Here is a 6,526-nt window from a genome sequence, read left to right on the forward strand (position 1 = left end):
TGTCTTCATCCTCTAATAGAGTTCCAGTCCAGAGGTGAATATAATTTCAATCCACATTCAAGTCGAGAATTTGTAACATGTTCAGGCCGGACTGGGGAGCCATAGCAGCCCTGGCAAATTTTGTCAGACCAGCCCCCATTCCTTGCATTGCTAGCGAGCCTGAATGCAATGTGGCTTGGGGGTGTTCCCCCTCCAAGAAAATGTGGGGGAAAATGGCAACAATGGTGCATTCTACACGATTTTAATTACATATTCATTTCTTAATATTCGTTTTAAAACATGGTAAATGATGACCTTACAGTGCACCAGAATGCAGCAATTTTTATTGGAGGCTCTTCAATGATTCCCTCACCATCACCCGCTCACAATGCCTGTCATCTCTCCATAGCCTCTCTCTCACATGGATTTCTTTAGGTTTATAGCGCCTCTCCTACCAGCATAGGGCGCTGGAGCACTTTACATCACACACACATACAGAAACAATGAATCATGCATGTGTAAATCGGTGTATAGAAAATATTACATAAGACAAAGGGGACTACAAGGTGTAGAATTCATGTCATCCATACCGTTAGGCATTTTTTAAGAGTACTTGGTCAGGGGAAGCATAAACTCTGGATTGAGAACATGACTCAGTGGTTAGGGTTGACTTTACAAATAACAATGTATTCATACCCAAAGAAACCCTTTAAGCAAAATTAGGATAATCAAGAACTAGGAAAAACATATCTTTCTAACCTGTACCATGCAGTTTCCATGTAGCTCTTTTTTGGCAGGTCATAACTTATTATGCTAGATTGTGATTGTAATTTATAAAGTGTACCGTAACAAAAGGGTGTCTGTGACAAAAGCAGTTTTACTGAGCATTGCATTTAAAATACAGTTCTATGATCTGCATAGTACATGTTATTAGCAGCAGGCATATTACCCTCTGCACTCCCTTAGAAGAGGCAAAATTGCCATTAGACAAAACTCTGATCTCTCTCCGGCAGGTATATTAATCACCAGAGGTATCGTGGCACTTTTATTGCTACCTGAAGCCGTTGGATATTCACAGAACTATGCAGTGCTCTTAAAATTGCTGCACTGCTCCAAAATTGGCCCGACAGTAACAAAAGCACTCCCAACTCCTTCAGCCTCCTGGGGAAATGCCGGATGCCTGGCACAGCCAGACTGGTCTTGTACATGTTGTGTTTTTTTCCATTATTCATAGTGCCCAGAGATTCCTTTAACTTTGCATTCTGCTACACCAGTTAACCCCAACCCTCTCCTCATCTTTAATTAGGTATGTAGGTTAATTGCTCTGAACCAATTTCACTGGCACCTGCACAGTGCCCCAGTTGCAAATATTGTTCATATAACAGACCCTCTTCGTGTTGGCAGTCTGAATAAATGATCAGATCCACAAGCTGCAGCCCACATGCACTTTACCGTTGCATTGTTCATCTTTCACCACTGGATGTGAGTGTTCTACCAAACCAAATAACACACCAAACAGGCTTCACTTTAGGGTATATCTTGAAGTCAGTCTGTATTTCTGACTTTGGGACAGGTATGTCCTGGTGGTGAGGAACACTAACACAATAAATATTGCCCCTACAACATGTGAGAAAACTAGTGTGTTAGTCCTTAGTTTTTTTTCTTTTTTTTTTTAAACTCTCCGTTTCAGCCATTTATTAAACTGTTCCTGAATTGACAGGAACTCCAATGACAGCTTTTCCTGCCAAAACAAAGATGTCAATTGGGCTGGCACTTATTTCTAAATTTGGTGGGTGGAGTAAAGGCAGGAAAGTCCTCTGCCTCTCTGTCTGCCTTTACTACATCTGCTGAATCCTAAATCACACCCTCTGTCTAGAGTGAGAGAGTGGGCAGAAATCAATGGTTTTGAATGCTACTTCGTGGCAATGGTAGTGGTTAGACTATTTGCAAGCATTTATCCTTTCACCTTGAGGGTGTTTGATTGCCAGTAGTATGGTTGGAAATCTGAGGTTGGTGTAGCTTTACAAGCCTACTACTGCCAATGTTTGTGAATTCTTAAAAGTAGTGAATTTGCATCCATTCAAGGTTTACATCCATGGGTGCTTATTTGCTTCTGTTATGGTGAACCAGTCACTAAGGGACATATTTTCAGAGAAAAGATGCAATGTATCACAGCAAGGAAAGTTGCTCTGCTGTTTTCCTTCACCTGAAGGGAAGAAAACTGTGCCATTTTGAAGAAGGCGAGGAGCACGGTGGGCACAAATCACTTTTATTATGTCCAAGTGAAAACAACCAGTTCGATAGTCTCCGAGCGCCCCCAGGACATCGCCGCTCCGTCCAACCGTCTTCCTCCTCCCCTCTGCCTCGGCGTTTCCCTTGCGCTGCCGTCAAATGCCTAGCAACCCCTTCACCATCGGGGTTCTAGTCGTGAGGCCGTGCGTGAGGGTACGTGCTCAAATACAACATTGAGTTTTGTTTTTTTTTTGTTTTTTTTACACTTTTAATAAATATTATCAAACATCCCCCTAAAACAAAAACAAAGGAACTAAGACACTAAAAAATTAACATTAACGTTGATGCAGTTTGCAGAATAGTAACCCGTTCCCTCAATGACACAGTTTCCAAGGTAACTTTCGTACTCTATCACTCCTGCGTAACACAAGACCCTCATCTCCGCTCTTATTCAGGTCCGATCTTAACACCAACTTTCGCCTGGTCACACCCTGAGGATCCCAGTTTCCCTTCAGTTTAACCACTTTGGATTTGTTCCACCACTTGTTGCCTTGGACCCTCACTGCATTGCCCAAAACACGTTCAACACAAACAGGTTCGGAAAATTTAGCTTTACCTTTCTTAACAAACGTTGGCAGTTTTATCACTACCCAATCACCTTCCGTCAAAAATGACTCTTTAACCCATTTCTTATTATCAAAGTATCTCTTTTGTGTAAACTGCTTGTTTTCCACATTGGCCTTGATAACATCGGCACGCTCTCCAACTAGCATTTGTTTAAAAAACTTAGACATCCACCAAGGTTTGATTTGGGTATTAGGCTTTCTCCCTTCAGAGCTTCAAAAGGAGATACCCCCGTGGTAGAATGAGGAGTTGTTCTGTAAAACCAAAGCATAGCCTGTACAGATGGCAACACATCACACCCATTCTTCAGTGCCCACCTGATACAGTCCCCCACCACACGGTTGAATCTCTCCACCAAACCGTTTGTTTGGGAACATCTCAGGTGTTTGACTGAACCTTGGTTCAGAAATGCTATAAACTCTTCAGACACGAACTGAACACCATTGTCCAAAATAATTTCTTCCGGAAAACCCTCATTCATAAACACTTCTCTTAAGAAGGTCACTAAAGATCTAGCATTAGGCTCCTGTACAAATTTGACATAAGGCCACTTCGAGAAATAATCCACTACTACTTATGCATACCGTAGACTGGAATTAAGTAAGTGAAAGGGTCCCACCATATCCACCCCCAATTTTTGCCACGGACCTCCGGAACATGCAATAGGCACAAGGGGTGGTGTCACAGTTTTCAAACTCTTGTCAGAATTAGAACATATAGCACATTTCTTTACCAAATGCTCAATTTCACTATCCATACGTGGCCACCAAAAGTTGTCTCGTATTCGTCTTTTGGTCATAGTGGTGCCCAAATGGCCTTCATGTGCCTTCTTCACTATTGAACTCCTCAATTCCTCCGGAGGAATGAGTTTATCATTTCTCAAGAGAATGCCCTCCTCAATTGTAAATTCATCTGAAATTTTCCAAAATGGCTGAATCGCCATCATCAAGTCTTTCTCATATGGCCATCCTTCAGCAATGAACCTCATTACAGCACACAAATCATTGTCTCCAGCCAACTTTTCCTTCCACTCTGTCTCAGAGCAAACACAGACATGGTCAACCTCAACCGTTGCAATCATACAACATTCATCGTCCACCATTTCATCAGTCATCGAGCTAATCTGACTGGGAAATCTCGACAAATAGTCTGCTCTTATATTCCTTCCACCAGGAATATGCATGACCTCAAAATCGTATTGCATGAGCCTAGCTACTAACCTAGTAATCCTAGGTGTGCCAGTCTTATCATTTGTACCTTTTAAGATTGAAACCAAAGGCTTGTGATCTGTCTTTAATACAAAATGCCTCCCCCACACATAGCTTCTGAATTTTTCAATGGCCCATACACAGGCCAGCAACTCCTTTTCGATGATGGAGTAATGCACCTCTGGTGCCGTTAAAACTCTAGACGCGAAATCAATGGTGTTTTCATCACTCCCAACAGTTTGAGTCAACACAGCCCCCAATCCAATATTGCTGGCATCAACTGTTAGGCAACATTGGAACCGTTGGTCATACGGTTTTAACACTTTGGCTTGAGTTAAGATGACTTTGATATCTTCAAACGCTCGTTCACACTCAGCACTCCACTCAAAACTGGTCTTATTCTTCAATAAATTTGACAAGACTCTAACCCGACTAGCATACTCCGGTATGAACCGAGAGTAAACTCACACATGCCTAAAAACGATTTCACCCCGGCTTTGTCAGAAGGCGGAGGTGCTGCCTTAATGGCATCAATCAAACCAGTTTTCGGGCTAACACCCTCCTGACTAATCACATGACCCAAATATTCCACAGAGGATTTCATGAAATGGCACTTTTCCCTTCTAAGAACGATGCCATGATCCTTGAATTTCTGCAACACCTGTCTGAGGATCTTGTTGTGCGCCTGTAGGTCAGGTGCGTGAATTAAAACATCGTCCTGAAAAAACAGTACATTGGAAATACCTTTTAACAATGTGCACATAATCCTTTGAAACACTGAGGCTGCAGACGCCAGCCTGAAAGGCATGCAGCAAAACTGGAAAACACCAAAATGCAATACAAATGCTGTCAATTACCTGGAGTCAGGATCCAGTTCCACCTGATGATACGCACTGGCCAAATCTAACTTCGTAAACACCTTTGCGCCTTTAATGGTAGACAACATTTCAGTTATATTAGGTAAGGGATGTGAGTCCACCCATATCTCTCTGTTGAGCGCTCTCAGGTTCACACAAATTCTCAACTCTCCATTCTTTTTCTTCGCTACCACCAGTGGAGAAAGCCACAAAGAGGACTCAATGGGTTCTATAATCCCCTTGTTCTGTAAACTTTCTAATTCTCTTTCCAGATCTTCTCTCACACTGTAAGGCACAGACCTAATCTTATGCTTGACAGGGGCGGCATTCAATTTCACTTTTATCTTATGTTTAAAACCTTTCAGCTTTTCCAACTCACCAGAAAAAACTTTAGGAAACTCGTTGAGTAGACCTTCAATCACATCCGTTTCTCTAATCACTGCAACCTGTTCTGATGTCCCTGGTCGCAACCCCATTCCAAACAAACCCTGATGGAACCAACCTAAAATGTTCAAACCTTTAGCTGCTACATAGACTTTCCCATGTATACGTCTCCCCCTAAACTCAAGTATATCCTCAAAAAAACCTTGAAGCTCAATCTTCCTCCCTTCATAAGACACTGGAGCCCTGTCCGGTGGCTCAAGAGCTCGCTCTTTCCAATTCTGCTTGAACAAGTCGAGAGTAATCATGGTGATCCTAGCCCCTGAGTCCACAAGCAAACGCAAGGACTTGTTTCCAACTCTAATTCACACTTACGGATCCACCCAGTTATCGGGATCACCAGACTTAACCACTCCACTATCAACAACTAAAACCATATCTTGAACTTCTCCCATGAGGTGCTCAACTGCTTCTTCATTCTCATCCATCACTGTCACGACAGATTCACGTTTACCACCTTGACACACTTTAGCAAAATGCCCAACTTTGCCACAATTCCTGCATTGGATATTCCATGCAGGACAACTCTTAAACCCTTTTTGATGAGGCACATTTCCACATCTAAAGCAAACATTCTTTTGTTTAAAAAAAACATTAGAATTAGCAAACTTAATGTTCTTCTGTCCGCTTGTTTTTACTACTGGTTTTTTATCTTCTCTGTTGATGACGGCGTTGACCCTGGTAGCTGCTGCCTGTTCTATTTCTCTGGAGGACTTGATCGAAGATTCGATGCTCTTTGCAATTCTTATAGTTTCAGTCAATGTTGGATTGTCCAATGATAACAATTTCTGTCTGATAGACTTGTCAGTCCCTTGACAAATAAATTGGTCTCTAATGAGTTGATCACCCAGCGCTCCAAACTGACATTCCGCAGCCAGAAGACGCAACGCCGAAATGTAAGTGTAAACATCTTCGCCAGAACGTGGTTCTCTCTTAAAAAACTTATGCCTGGCCACCACTAAGCTGGGAGGAGCATCAAACCTGATGCTCATTTTCTTCACAGCTATTTGGTACTCATCCATTTCACCATCGTCCAATTGTAAGTCCGGTAGATGCTTAAAAATAGCCCTCCCTTCGAAGCCAATGGAATGCAGGAGAAGACACTTTTTGCGTTCAGGTCTGTACCGTGATGCCCCTATCGCCCCTAAGTATGTCTCAAAGGCATCATACCACTGCTTCCATACT

Source organism: Pleurodeles waltl, chromosome 12 (assembly GCF_031143425.1).
Source record: "Pleurodeles waltl isolate 20211129_DDA chromosome 12, aPleWal1.hap1.20221129, whole genome shotgun sequence".
NCBI lineage: Eukaryota > Metazoa > Chordata > Amphibia > Caudata > Salamandridae > Pleurodeles > Pleurodeles waltl.